This window comes from Oncorhynchus nerka, linkage group LG10 (genome assembly GCF_034236695.1).
Source record: "Oncorhynchus nerka isolate Pitt River linkage group LG10, Oner_Uvic_2.0, whole genome shotgun sequence".
NCBI classification, from domain to species: Eukaryota; Metazoa; Chordata; class Actinopteri; order Salmoniformes; family Salmonidae; genus Oncorhynchus; species Oncorhynchus nerka.
The window spans coordinates 99,639,538-99,654,113 of record NC_088405.1 but is presented as its reverse complement, the minus strand read 5'-3'; the positions used below and the strand labels follow the sequence as shown (position 1 = coordinate 99,654,113).

At 47.6% G+C, this 14,576-nt stretch overlaps 1 long non-coding RNA gene across 1 annotated transcript in view; it reads left to right on the top strand.

Annotated features, from left to right (window-relative positions):
* The first annotated feature begins 13,520 nt into the window (after positions 1-13,520).
* The window catches only part of LOC135573812 (uncharacterized), a 56,118-nt gene continuing 55,062 nt past the window's right edge, over positions 13,521-14,576 (top strand). The window contains exon 1 of the long non-coding RNA XR_010464952.1: positions 13,521-13,629. This is a non-coding gene — a long non-coding RNA (uncharacterized LOC135573812). The remainder of the gene's footprint in view (positions 13,630-14,576) is intronic.

The following is a 14,576-nucleotide window of genomic DNA, read 5'->3' as shown; positions in this document are numbered from 1 at the left end:
GTCAGGGTGTGAGTTGGGTGGGTTGTCTGTTGTTTTAGTGTGGTCAGGGTGTGAGTTGGGTGGATAGTCTGTTGTTTTAGTGTGGTCAGGGTGTGAGTTGGGTGGGTTGTCTGTTGTTTTAGTGTGGTCAGGGTGTGAGTTGGGTGGGTTGTCTGTTGTTTTAGTGTGGTCAGGGTGTGAGTTGGGTGGGTTGTCTGTTGTTTTAGTGTGGTCAGGGTGTGAGTTGGGGTGGGTTGTCTGTTGTTTTAGTATGGTCAGGGTGTGAGTTGGGTGGGTTGTCTGTTTTTTAGTATGGTCAGGGTGTGAGTTGGGTGGGTTGTCTGTTTGTTTTAGTATGGTCAGGGTGTGAGTTGGGTGGGTTGTCTGTTGTTTTAGTGTGGTCAGGGCGTGAGTTGGGTGGGTTGTCTGTTTTAGTATGGTCAGGGCGTGAGTTGGGTGGGTAGTCTGTTGTTTTAGTGTGGTCAGGGTGTGAGTTGGGTGGGTTGTCTTTGTTTTAGTGTGGTCAGGTGTGAGTTGGGTGGGTTGTCTTTGTTTTAGTCTGGTCAGGGTGTGAGTTGGGTGGGTTGTCTGTTGTTTTAGTGTGGTCAGGGTATGAGTTGGGTGGGTAGTCTGTTTTTTAGTATGGTCAGGGTGTGAGTTGGGTGGGTAGTCTGTTGTTTTAGTGTGGTCTGGGTGTGAGTTGGGTGGGTTGTCTGTTTTAGTGTGGTCTGGGTGTGAGTTGGGTGGGTAGTCTGTTGTTTTAGTGTGGTCTGGGTGTGAGTTGGGTGGGTAGTCTGTTTTAGTGTGGTCTGGGTGTGAGTTGGGTGGGTAGTCTGTTGTTTTAGTGTGGTCTGGGTGTGAGTTGGGTGGGTAGTCTGTTTTAGTGTGGTCTGGGTGTGAGTTGGGTGGGTAGTCTGTTGTTTTAGTGTGGTCAGGGTGTGAGTTGGGTGGGTTGTCTTTGTTTTAGTGTGGTCAGGGTGTGAGTTGGGTGGGTTGTCTTTGTTTTAGTCTGGTCAGGGTGTGAGTTGGGTGGGTTGTCTGTTGTTTTAGTGTGGTCAGGGTGTGAGTTGGGTGGGTTGTCTGTTGTTTTAGTCTGGTCAGGGTGTGAGTTGGGTGGGTTGTCTGTTGTTTTAGTCTGGTCAGGGTGTGAGTTGGGTGGGTTGTCTGTTGTTTTAGTCTGGTCAGGGTGTGAGTTGGGTGGGTTGTCTGTTGTTTTAGTCTGGTCAGGGTGTGAGTTGGGTGGGTTGTCTGTTGTTTTAGTATGGTCAGGGTGTGAGTTGGGTGGGTAGTCTGTTGTTTTAGTCTGGTCAGGGTGTGAGTTGGGTGGGTTGTCTGTTGTTTTAGTCTGGTCAGGGTGTGAGTTGGGTGGGTTGTCTGTTGTTTTAGTCTGGTCAGGGTGTGAGTTGGGTGGGTTGTCTGTTGTTTTAGTCTGGTCAGGGTGTGAGTTGGGTGGGTTGTCTGTTGTTTTAGTCTGGTCAGGGTGTGAGTTGGGTGGGTTGTCTGTTGTTTTAGTCTGGTCAGGGTGTGAGTTGGGTGGGTTGTCTGTTGTTTTAGTCTGGTCAGGGTGTGAGTTGGGTGGGTTGTCTGTTGTTTTAGTGTGGTCAGGGTGTGAGTTGGGTGGATAGTCTGTTGTTTTAGTGTGGTCAGGGTGTGAGTTGGGTGGGTTGTCTGTTGTTTTAGTGTGGTCAGGGTGTGAGTTGGGTGGGTTGTCTGTTGTTTTAGTGTGGTCAGGGTGTGAGTTGGGTGGGTTGTCTGTTGTTTTAGTGTGGTCAGGGTGTGAGTTGGGGTGGGTTGTCTGTTGTTTTAGTATGGTCAGGGTGTGAGTTGGGTGGGTTGTCTGTTTTAGTATGGTCAGGTGTGAGTTGGGTGGGTTGTCTGTTTGTTTTAGTATGGTCAGGGTGTGAGTTGGGTGGGTTGTCTGTTGTTTTAGTGTGGTCAGGGCGTGAGTTGGGTGGGTTGTCTGTTTTTTAGTATGGTCAGGGCGTGAGTTGGGTGGGTTGTCTGTTTTAGTATGGTCAGGGTGTGAGTTGGGTGGGTTGTCTATGTTTGTTTTAGTCTGGTCAGGGTGTGAGTTGGGTGGGTTGTCTGTTGTTTTAGTATGGTCAGGGTGTGAGTTGGGTGGGTTGTCTGTTGTTTTAGTCTGGTCAGGGTGTGAGTTGGGTGGGTTGTCTGTTGTTTTAGTATGGTCAGGGTGTGAGTTGGGTGGGTTGTCTGTTGTTTTAGTATGGTCAGGGGTGAGTTGGGTGGGTTGTCTGTTGTTTTAGTATGGTCAGGGTGTGAGTTGGGGTGGGTTGTCTGTTGTTTTAGTCTGGTCAGGGGTGAGTTGGGTGGGTTGTCTGTTGTTTTAGTATGGTCAGGGTGTGAGTTGGGGTGGGTTGTCTGTTGTTTTAGTCTGGTCAGGGGTGAGTTGGGTGGGTTGTCTGTTGTTTTAGTATGGTCAGGGTGTGAGTTGGGTGGGTTGTCTGTTGTTTTAGTGTGGTCAGGGGTGAGTTGGGTGGGTTGTCTGTTGTTTTAGTATGGTCAGGGTGTGAGTTGGGTGGGTAGTCTGTTTTAGTATGGTCAGGGGGTGAGTTGGGTGGGTTGTCTGTTGTTTTAGTATGGTCAGGGTGTGAGTTGGGTGGGTTGTCTGTTGTTTTAGTCTGGTCAGGGGTGAGTTGGGTGGGTAGTCTGTTGTTTTAGTCTGGTCAGGGGTGAGTTGGGTGGGTAGTCTGTTGTTTTAGTATGGTCAGGGTGTGAGTTGGGTGGGTTGTCTGTTGTTTTAGTCTGGTCAGGGTGTGAGTTGGGTGGGTTGTCTGTTGTTTTAGTGTGGTCAGGGTGTGAGTTGGGTGGGTAGTCTGTTGTTTTAGTGTGGTCAGGGTGTGAGTTGGGTGGGTTGTCTGTTGTTTTAGTGTGGTCAGGGTGTGAGTTGGGTGGGTTGTCTGTTGTTTTAGTGTGGTCAGGGTGTGAGTTGGGTGGGTTGTCTGTTGTTTTAGTGTGGTCAGGTTGTGAGTTGGGGTGGGTTGTCTGTTGTTTTAGTATGGTCAGGGTGTGAGTTGGGTGGGTTGTCTGTTTTAGTATGGTCAGGGTGTGAGTTGGGTGGGTAGTCTGTTTGTTTTAGTATGGTCAGGGTGTGAGTTGGGTGGGTTGTCTGTTGTTTTAGTGTGGTCAGGGTGTGAGTTGGGGTGGGTTGTCTGTTGTTTTAGTATGGTCAGGGTGTGAGTTGGGTGGGTTGTCTGTTGTTTTAGTATGGTCAGGGTATGAGTTGGGTGGGTTGTCTGTTGTTTTAGTATGGTCAGGGTGTGAGTTGGGTGGGTTGTCTGTTGTTTTAGTCTGGTCAGGGTGTGAGTTGGGTGGGTTGTCTGTTGTTTTAGTCTGGTCAGGGTGTGAGTTGGGTGGGTTGTCTGTTGTTTTAGTCTGGTCAGGGTGTGAGTTGGGTGGGTTGTCTGTTGTTTTAGTCTGGTCAGGGTGTGAGTTGGGTGGGTTGTCTGTTGTTTTAGTCTGGTCAGGGTGTGAGTTGGGTGGGTTGTCTGTTGTTTTAGTCTGGTCAGGGTGTGAGTTGGGTGGGTTGTCTGTTGTTTTAGTCTGGTCAGGGTGTGAGTTGGGTGGGTTGTCTGTTGTTTTAGTCTGGTCAGGGTGTGAGTTGGGTGGGTTGTCTGTTGTTTTAGTGTGGTCAGGGTGTGAGTTGGGTGGATAGTCTGTTGTTTTAGTGTGGTCAGGGTGTGAGTTGGGTGGGTTGTCTGTTGTTTTAGTGTGGTCAGGGTGTGAGTTGGGTGGGTTGTCTGTTGTTTTAGTGTGGTCAGGGTGTGAGTTGGGTGGGTTGTCTGTTGTTTTAGTGTGGTCAGGGTGTGAGTTGGGGTGGGTTGTCTGTTGTTTTAGTATGGTCAGGGTGTGAGTTGGGTGGGTTGTCTGTTTTAGTATGGTCAGGGTGTGAGTTGGGTGGGTTGTCTGTTTGTTTTAGTATGGTCAGGGTGTGAGTTGGGTGGGTTGTCTGTTGTTTTAGTGTGGTCAGGGCGTGAGTTGGGTGGGTTGTCTGTTTTAGTATGGTCAGGGCGTGAGTTGGGTGGGTTGTCTGTTTTAGTATGGTCAGGGCGTGAGTTGGGTGGGTTGTCTGTTTTAGTATGGTCAGGGTGTGAGTTGGGTGGGTTGTCTATGTTTGTTTTAGTCTGGTCAGGGTGTGAGTTGGGTGGGTTGTCTGTTGTTTTAGTATGGTCAGGGTGTGAGTTGGGTGGGTTGTCTGTTGTTTTAGTCTGGTCAGGGTGTGAGTTGGGTGGGTTGTCTGTTGTTTTAGTATGGTCAGGGTGTGAGTTGGGTGGGTTGTCTGTTGTTTTAGTATGGTCAGGGGGTGAGTTGGGTGGGTTGTCTGTTTGTTTTAGTATGGTCAGGGTGTGAGTTGGGTGGGTTGTCTGTTGTTTTAGTGTGGTCAGGGCGTGAGTTGGGTGGGTTGTCTGTTTTAGTATGGTCAGGCGTGAGTTGGGTGGGTTGTCTGTTTTTAGTATGGTCAGGGTGTGAGTTGGGTGGGTTGTCTGTTTGTTTTAGTATGGTCAGGGTGTGAGTTGGGTGGGTTGTCTATGTTTGTTTTAGTCTGGTCAGGGTGTGAGTTGGGTGGGTTGTCTGTTGTTTTAGTATGGTCAGGGTGTGAGTTGGGTGGGTTGTCTGTTGTTTTAGTCTGGTCAGGGTGTGAGTTGGGTGGGTTGTCTGTTGTTTTAGTATGGTCAGGGTGTGAGTTGGGTGGGTTGTCTGTTGTTTTAGTATGGTCAGGGGGTGAGTTGGGTGGGTTGTCTGTTGTTTTAGTATGGTCAGGGTGTGAGTTGGGGTGGGTTGTCTGTTGTTTTAGTCTGGTCAGGGGTGAGTTGGGTGGGTTGTCTGTTGTTTTAGTATGGTCAGGGTGTGAGTTGGGGTGGGTTGTCTGTTGTTTTAGTCTGGTCAGGGGTGAGTTGGGTGGGTTGTCTGTTGTTTTAGTATGGTCAGGGTGTGAGTTGGGTGGGTTGTCTGTTGTTTTAGTGTGGTCAGGGGGTGAGTTGGGTGGGTTGTCTGTTGTTTTAGTATGGTCAGGGTGTGAGTTGGGTGGGTAGTCTGTTTTAGTATGGTCAGGGGGTGAGTTGGGTGGGTTGTCTGTTGTTTTAGTATGGTCAGGGTGTGAGTTGGGTGGGTTGTCTGTTGTTTTAGTATGGTCAGGGGTGAGTTGGGTGGGTAGTCTGTTGTTTTAGTCTGGTCAGGGGGTGAGTTGGGTGGGTAGTCTGTTGTTTTAGTATGGTCAGGGTGTGAGTTGGGTGGGTTGTCTGTTGTTTTAGTCTGGTCAGGGTGTGAGTTGGGTGGGTTGTCTGTTGTTTTAGTGTGGTCAGGGTGTGAGTTGGGTGGGTAGTCTGTTGTTTTAGTGTGGTCAGGGTGTGAGTTGGGTGGGTTGTCTGTTGTTTTAGTGTGGTCAGGGTGTGAGTTGGGTGGGTTGTCTGTTGTTTTAGTGTGGTAAGGGTGTGAGTTGGGTGGGTTGTCTGTTGTTTTAGTGTGGTCAGGTTGTGAGTTGGGGTGGGTTGTCTGTTGTTTTAGTATGGTCAGGGTGTGAGTTGGGTGGGTTGTCTGTTTTAGTATGGTCAGGGTGTGAGTTGGGTGGGTAGTCTGTTTGTTTTAGTATGGTCAGGGTGTGAGTTGGGTGGGTTGTCTGTTGTTTTAGTGTGGTCAGGGTGTGAGTTGGGGTGGGTTGTCTGTTGTTTTAGTATGGTCAGGGTGTGAGTTGGGTGGGTTGTCTGTTGTTTTAGTATGGTCAGGGTATGAGTTGGGTGGGTTGTCTGTTGTTTTAGTATGGTCAGGGTGTGAGTTGGGGTGGGTTGTCTGTTGTTTTAGTCTGGTCAGGGTGTGAGTTGGGTGGGTTGTCTTTGTTTTAGTCTGGTCAGGGTGTGAGTTGGGTGGGTTGTCTGTTGTTTTAGTGTGGTCAGGGTATGAGTTGGGTGGGTAGTCTGTTTTAGTATGGTCAGGGTGTGAGTTGGGTGGGTAGTCTGTTGTTTTAGTGTGGTCTGGGTGTGAGTTGGGTGGGTAGTCTGTTTTAGTGTGGTCTGGGTGTGAGTTGGGTGGGTAGTCTGTTGTTTTAGTGTGGTCTGGGTGTGAGTTGGGTGGGTAGTCTGTTTTAGTGTGGTCTGGGTGTGAGTTGGGTGGGTAGTCTGTTGTTTTAGTGTGGTCTGGGTGTGAGTTGGGTGGGTAGTCTGTTTTAGTGTGGTCTGGGTGTGAGTTGGGTGGGTAGTCTGTTGTTTTAGTGTGGTCAGGGTGTGAGTTGGGTGGGTTGTCTTTGTTTTAGTGTGGTCAGGGTGTGAGTTGGGTGGGTTGTCTTTGTTTTAGTCTGGTCAGGGTGTGAGTTGGGTGGGTTGTCTGTTGTTTTAGTGTGGTCAGGGTGTGAGTTGGGTGGGTTGTCTGTTGTTTTAGTCTGGTCAGGGTGTGAGTTGGGTGGGTTGTCTGTTGTTTTAGTCTGGTCAGGTGTGAGTTGGGTGGGTTGTCTGTTGTTTTAGTCTGGTCAGGGTGTGAGTTGGGTGGGTTGTCTGTTGTTTTAGTCTGGTCAGGGTGTGAGTTGGGTGGGTTGTCTGTTGTTTTAGTATGGTCAGGGTGTGAGTTGGGTGGGTAGTCTGTTGTTTTAGTCTGGTCAGGTGTGAGTTGGGTGGGTTGTCTGTTGTTTTAGTCTGGTCAGGGTGTGAGTTGGGTGGGTTGTCTGTTGTTTTAGTCTGGTCAGGGTGTGAGTTGGGTGGGTTGTCTGTTGTTTTAGTCTGGTCAGGGTGTGAGTTGGGTGGGTTGTCTGTTGTTTTAGTCTGGTCAGGGTGTGAGTTGGGTGGGTTGTCTGTTGTTTTAGTCTGGTCAGGGTGTGAGTTGGGTGGGTTGTCTGTTGTTTTAGTCTGGTCAGGGTGTGAGTTGGGTGGGTTGTCTGTTGTTTTAGTGTGGTCAGGGTGTGAGTTGGGTGGATAGTCTGTTGTTTTAGTGTGGTCAGGGTGTGAGTTGGGTGGGTTGTCTGTTGTTTTAGTGTGGTCAGGGTGTGAGTTGGGTGGGTTGTCTGTTGTTTTAGTGTGGTCAGGGTGTGAGTTGGGTGGGTTGTCTGTTGTTTTAGTGTGGTCAGGGTGTGAGTTGGGGTGGGTTGTCTGTTGTTTTAGTATGGTCAGGGTGTGAGTTGGGTGGGTTGTCTGTTTTAGTATGGTCAGGGTGTGAGTTGGGTGGGTTGTCTGTTTGTTTTAGTATGGTCAGGGTGTGAGTTGGGTGGGTTGTCTGTTGTTTTAGTGTGGTCAGGGGGCGTGAGTTGGGTGGGTTGTCTGTTTTTGTATGGTCAGGGCGTGAGTTGGGTGGGTTGTCTGTTTTTTAGTATGGTCAGGGTGTGAGTTGGGTGGGTTGTCTATGTTTGTTTTAGTCTGGTCAGGGTGTGAGTTGGGTGGGTTGTCTGTTGTTTTAGTATGGTCAGGGTGTGAGTTGGGTGGGTTGTCTGTTGTTTTAGTATGGTCAGGGGGTGAGTTGGGTGGGTTGTCTGTTTTAGTGTGGTCAGGGTGTGAGTTGGGTGGGTTGTCTGTTGTTTTAGTCTGGTCAGGGTGTGAGTTGGGTGGGTTGTCTGTTTTAGTGTGGTCAGGGTGTGAGTTGGGTGGGTTGTCTGTTGTTTTAGTCTGGTCAGGGTGTGAGTTGGGTGGGTTGTCTGTTGTTTTAGTATGGTCAGGGTGTGAGTTGGGTGGGTTGTCTGTTGTTTTAGTATGGTCAGGGGGTGAGTTGGGTGGGTTGTCTGTTGTTTTAGTATGGTCAGGGTGTGAGTTGGGGTGGGTTGTCTGTTGTTTTAGTCTGGTCAGGGGGTGAGTTGGGTGGGTTGTCTGTTGTTTTAGTATGGTCAGGGTGTGAGTTGGGGTGGGTTGTCTGTTGTTTTAGTCTGGTCAGGGGGTGAGTTGGGTGGGTTGTCTGTTGTTTTAGTATGGTCAGGGTGTGAGTTGGGTGGGTTGTCTGTTGTTTTAGTGTGGTCAGGGGGTGAGTTGGGTGGGTTGTCTGTTGTTTTAGTATGGTCAGGGTGTGAGTTGGGTGGGTAGTCTGTTTTAGTATGGTCAGGGGGTGAGTTGGGTGGGTTGTCTGTTGTTTTAGTATGGTCAGGGTGTGAGTTGGGTGGGTTGTCTGTTGTTTTAGTCTGGTCAGGGTGTGAGTTGGGTGGGTAGTCTGTTGTTTTAGTCTGGTCAGGGTGTGAGTTGGGTGGGTAGTCTGTTGTTTTAGTATGGTCAGGGTGTGAGTTGGGTGGGTTGTCTGTTGTTTTAGTCTGGTCAGGGTGTGAGTTGGGTGGGTTGTCTGTTGTTTTAGTGTGGTCAGGGTGTGAGTTGGGTGGGTAGTCTGTTGTTTTAGTGTGGTCAGGGTGTGAGTTGGGTGGGTTGTCTGTTGTTTTAGTGTGGTCAGGGTGTGAGTTGGGTGGGTTGTCTGTTGTTTTAGTGTGGTCAGGGTGTGAGTTGGGTGGGTTGTCTGTTGTTTTAGTGTGGTCAGGTTGTGAGTTGGGGTGGGTTGTCTGTTGTTTTAGTATGGTCAGGGTGTGAGTTGGGTGGGTTGTCTGTTTTAGTATGGTCAGGGTGTGAGTTGGGTGGGTAGTCTGTTTGTTTTAGTATGGTCAGGGTGTGAGTTGGGTGGGTAGTCTGTTTTAGTATGGTCAGGGGGTGAGTTGGGTGGGTTGTCTGTTGTTTTAGTATGGTCAGGGTGTGAGTTGGGTGGGTTGTCTGTTGTTTTAGTCTGGTCAGGGGTGAGTTGGGTGGGTAGTCTGTTGTTTTAGTCTGGTCAGGGGTGAGTTGGGTGGGTAGTCTGTTGTTTTAGTATGGTCAGGGTGTGAGTTGGGTGGGTTGTCTGTTGTTTTAGTCTGGTCAGGGTGTGAGTTGGGTGGGTTGTCTGTTGTTTTAGTGTGGTCAGGGTGTGAGTTGGGTGGGTTGTCTGTTGTTTTAGTGTGGTCAGGGTGTGAGTTGGGTGGGTTGTCTGTTGTTTTAGTGTGGTCAGGGTGTGAGTTGGGTGGGTTGTCTGTTGTTTTAGTGTGGTAAGGGTGTGAGTTGGGTGGGTTGTCTGTTGTTTTAGTGTGGTCAGGTTGTGAGTTGGGGTGGGTTGTCTGTTGTTTTAGTATGGTCAGGGTGTGAGTTGGGTGGGTTGTCTGTTTTAGTATGGTCAGGGTGAGTTGGGTGGGTAGTCTGTTTGTTTTAGTATGGTCAGGGTGTGAGTTGGGTGGGTTGTCTGTTGTTTTAGTGTGGTCAGGGTGTGAGTTGGGGTGGGTTGTCTGTTGTTTTAGTATGGTCAGGGTGTGAGTTGGGTGGGTTGTCTGTTGTTTTAGTATGGTCAGGGTGTGAGTTGGGTGGGTTGTCTGTTGTTTTAGTATGGTCAGGGTGTGAGTTGGGGTGGGTTGTCTGTTGTTTTAGTCTGGTCAGGGTGTGAGTTGGGTGGGTTGTCTGTTGTTTTAGTCTGGTCAGGGTGTGAGTTGGGTGGTTTGTCTGTTGTTTTAGTATGGTCAGGGTGTGAGTTGGGTGGGTTGTCTGTTGTTTTAGTCTGGTCAGGGTGTGAGTTGGGTGGGTTGTCTGTTGTTTTAGTCTGGTCAGGGTGTGAGTTGGGTGGGTTGTCTGTTGTTTTAGTCTGGTCAGGGTGTGAGTTGGGTGGGTTGTCTGTTGTTTTAGTCTGGTCAGGGTGTGAGTTGGGTGGGTTGTCTGTTGTTTTAGTCTGGTCAGGGTGTGAGTTGGGTGGGTTGTCTGTTGTTTTAGTGTGGTCAGGGTGTGAGTTGGGTGGATTGTCTGTTGTTTTAGTGTGGTCAGGGTGTGAGTTGGGTGGGTTGTCTGTTGTTTTAGTGTGGTCAGGGTGTGAGTTGGGTGGGTTGTCTGTTGTTTTAGTGTGGTCAGGGTGTGAGTTGGGTGGGTTGTCTGTTGTTTTAGTGTGGTCAGGGTGTGAGTTGGGTGGGTTGTCTGTTGTTTTAGTATGGTCAGGGTGTGAGTTGGGTGGGTTGTCTGTTTTTTAGTATGGTCAGGGTGTGAGTTGGGTGGGTTGTCTGTTTGTTTTAGTATGGTCAGGGTGTGAGTTGGGTGGGTTGTCTGTTGTTTTAGTGTGGTCAGGGCGTGAGTTGGGTGGGTTGTCTGTTTTAGTATGGTCAGGGCGTGAGTTGGGTGGGTTGTCTGTTTTTTAGTATGGTCAGGGTGTGAGTTGGGTGGGTTGTCTGTTTGTTTTAGTCTGGTCAGGGTGTGAGTTGGGTGGGTTGTCTGTTGTTTTAGTATGGTCAGGGTGTGAGTTGGGTGGGTTGTCTGTTGTTTTAGTCTGGTCAGGGTGTGAGTTGGGTGGGTTGTCTGTTGTTTTAGTATGGTCAGGGTGTGAGTTGGGTGGGTTGTCTGTTGTTTTAGTATGGTCAGGGTGTGAGTTGGGTGGGTTGTCTGTTGTTTTAGTATGGTCAGGGTGTGAGTTGGGGTGGGTTGTCTGTTGTTTTAGTCTGGTCAGGGGGTGAGTTGGGTGGGTTGTCTGTTGTTTTAGTATGGTCAGGGTGTGAGTTGGGGTGGGTTGTCTGTTGTTTTAGTCTGGTCAGGGGGTGAGTTGGGTGGGTTGTCTGTTGTTTTAGTATGGTCAGGGTGTGAGTTGGGTGGGTTGTCTGTTGTTTTAGTGTGGTCAGGGGTGAGTTGGGTGGGTTGTCTGTTGTTTTAGTATGGTCAGGGTGTGAGTTGGGTGGGTTGTCTGTTTTTTAGTATGGTCAGGGGTGAGTTGGGTGGGTTGTCTGTTGTTTTAGTATGGTCAGGGTGTGAGTTGGGTGGGTTGTCTGTTGTTTTAGTCTGGTCAGGGGTGAGTTGGGTGGGTAGTCTGTTGTTTTAGTCTGGTCAGGGGTGAGTTGGGTGGGTAGTCTGTTGTTTTAGTATGGTCAGGGTGTGAGTTGGGTGGGTTGTCTGTTGTTTTAGTCTGGTCAGGGTGTGAGTTGGGTGGGTTGTCTGTTGTTTTAGTGTGGTCAGGGTGTGAGTTGGGTGGGTTGTCTGTTGTTTTAGTGTGGTCAGGGTGTGAGTTGGGTGGGTTGTCTGTTGTTTTAGTGTGGTCAGGGTGTGAGTTGGGTGGGTTGTCTGTTGTTTTAGTGTGGTCAGGGTGTGAGTTGGGTGGGTTGTCTGTTGTTTTAGTGTGGTCAGGTTGTGAGTTGGGGTGGGTTGTCTGTTGTTTTAGTATGGTCAGGGTGTGAGTTGGGTGGGTTGTCTGTTTTAGTATGGTCAGGGTGTGAGTTGGGTGGGTAGTCTGTTTGTTTTAGTATGGTCAGGGTGTGAGTTGGGTGGGTTGTCTGTTGTTTTAGTGTGGTCAGGGTGTGAGTTGGGGTGGGTTGTCTGTTGTTTTAGTATGGTCAGGGTGTGAGTTGGGTGGGTTGTCTGTTGTTTTAGTATGGTCAGGGTATGAGTTGGGTGGGTTGTCTGTTGTTTTAGTATGGTCAGGGTGTGAGTTGGGGTGGGTTGTCTGTTGTTTTAGTCTGGTCAGGGTGTGAGTTGGGTGGGTTGTCTGTTGTTTTAGTCTGGTCAGGGTGTGAGTTGGGTGGGTTGTCTATGTTCCGTTTTCTATGTTGTGTTTGGCCTGGTATGGTTCTCAATCAGAGGCAGGTGTCGTTAGTTGCCTCTGATATCCCACTTGTGTTTCGTGGGTGTTTATTTTCCTGTTTAGTGTTTTTTTTTGTCTGTTCGTTGGTCGTTTACTGTTTTGTTCAGTTACTTAATTAAAAGATATGAACACTTTGGTCCTCACCTCCTTCAGACGACGACCGTTACAAACCCAAATAATTATCTATTCAACACGGAGATGTCTGGGTAAACCACTTCTCCAATCTGATTGGCCCTATAGCAAACAGCAAAAACATAAACATGATCAAATACAAATCTTAGAATCAACTATTAAAGACGACCAGAACCCACTGGATTCCAGAACCCACTGGATTCCAAGAACCCACTGGATTCCCAGAACTCACTGGATTCCAGAACCCACTGGATTCCAGAACCCACTGGATTATCTGATTACCTTGAATTGAACTACAGGACAAAATACAAACCTTCCGACCTAAAAAGGCCCGTGGTGTTGACGGTATACTAGATGAAATTATAAAATATACATACAACTATTTAACATCATCCTCAGCTCTGGCATCTTCCCTAATATTTGGAACCAAAGCCTGATCACCCCATTCCACAAGAGTGGAGACAAATTTGACCTGAATAACTACCGTGGGATATTCGTCAATAGCAATCTTGGGGAAATCCTCTGCATTATCATTAACAGCAGACTGTTACATTTCCTCAGTGAAAATAATGTACTGAATAAATGTCAAATGGTCTTTACCAAGATACCATGCGACAGACCACGTATTCACCCTGCACTCTTTAATTCACATACTAACTTATCAAAACAACGGCCAAGTCTTCTCATGCTTGGTTGATTTCCAAAAAGCCTTCAATTCAATTTGGCATGAGGGTCTGCTATACAAATTGATGGAAAGTGGTAGGCATTAGCCCACATTACCTCAACTGTCCCGCAGGGGGCCCACCAATCCTGAAAAAGGCTTTAAGGGGGATTTACTATACAATTGAAGATATGGCCAACAGTAGTGGCAGTATCGTCCTCTATTGTCCTCAGTCATTTGTGTATCCAATGTATTCGTACGAAAAGTGTAGTAAGTGTGAAGAGACTCATAGATGAAGGTTGGTTAATTAGACATAATGAAGGTTGGTTAATTAGACATAATGAAGGTTGGTTAATTAGACATAATGAAGCCATGTTAATTAGACATAATGAAGGTTGGTTAATTAGACATAATGAAGGTTGGTTAATTAGACATAATGAAGCCATGTTAATTAGACATAATGAAGGTTGGTTAATTACGTATGAAGGTTGGTTAATTAGACATAATGAAGGTTGGTTAATTAGACATAATGAAGCCATGTTAATTAGACATAATGAAGGTTGGTTCATTAGACATAATGAAGGTTGGTTAATTAGACATAATGAAGGTTGGTTAATTAGACATAATGAAGCCATGTTAATTAGACATAATGAAGGTTGGTTAATTAGACATAATGAAGGTTGGTTAATTAGACATAATGAAGGTTGGTTAATTAGACATAATGAAGGTTGGTTAATTAGACATAATGAAGCCATGTTAATTAGACATAATGAAGCCATGTTAATTAGACATAATGAAGCCATGTTAATTAGACATAATGAAGGTTGGTTAATTAGACATAATGAAGGTTGGTTAATTAGACATAATGAAGGTTGGTTAATTACGTAATGAAGGTCAGAACGTGACAGCTAGGTTAATCGAACATAGAGAATCTTGGTTAGTCAGACATAATGGTTCATTAAATACATGTTTTGGGTGCAGGGTAGGCTGATGACATGAAGGGAGAGTCTCTCTCCTTAGACGTTAAAGAGTCAGCCCGGAGAGTAGCTGGTTTGAATCCCAGGTCTGGTGGGTGAATCACATTAAAGGAAATGACAATGCAGGAGGGTAAGCAGAATCTATCTGCTGCCATTGTGCCCCTTGATCAAGGCACTGAAGGGTAACTAATACTAGTCTCGATCATCTTTTCTCTTCTCCTGCTGTTCCAGAGTGTCGTGTGATGAAGTCAGTGGTCTTTGGTAAAATGTCCGCCACTGTGACCAGCCGTGGTTCTCCGCGCTCCATGGGCCTGTCAAGAGGCAGCAAGTCCCCCGCAGGCTCCGGTAAGACTGGAACACACACACACACACACACACACACACACACACACACACACATACACACACCCTCTGTTTTGTTCATGTGACTCTAATTTGTTTTGTTATCAGTAAATTGCTTCAAACAGGGGCAGTCCAGATGGAAATTCACTGAACTACCTGAACCTAGCTGAACTACCTGAACCTAGCTGAACCTAGCTGAGCCTACCTGAACCTAGCTGAACCTAGCTGAACTACCTGAACCTAACTGAACCTAGCTGAACTACCTGAACCTACTTGAACCTACCTGAACCTAGCTGAACTACCTGAATCTACCTGAAACTAGCTGAACCTAGCTGAACCTAGCTAAAAAACTACCTGAACTACCTGAACCTAGCTGAACTACCTGAACCTACCTGAACTACTTGAACCTAGCTGAACTACCTGAACCTAGCTGAACTACCTGAACCTACCTGAACTACCTGAACCTAGCTGAACTACCTGAACCTAGCTGAACTACCTGAACCTACCTGAACTACCTGAACCTAGCTGAACTACCTGAACCTAGCTGAACTACCTGAACCTACCTGAACTACCTGAACCTAGCTGAACTACCTGAACCTAGCTGACCATTAACATGTACCTGAACCTAGCTGAACCTACCTGAACCTACCTGAACCTAGCTGAACTACCTGAACCTAGCTGACCATTAACATGTACCTGAACCTAGCTGAACTACCTGAACCTACCTGAACTACCTGAACCTAGCTGACCATTAACATGTACCTGAACCTAGCTGAACCTACCTGAACCTACCTGAACCTAGCTGAACTACCTGAACCTAGCTGAACCTAGCTGAACTACCTGAACCTAGCTGAACTACCTGAACCTAGCTGAACTACCTGAACCTAGCTGAACCTAGCTGAACCTACCTGAATCTAGCTGAACTACCTGAACCTAGCTGAACCTAGCTG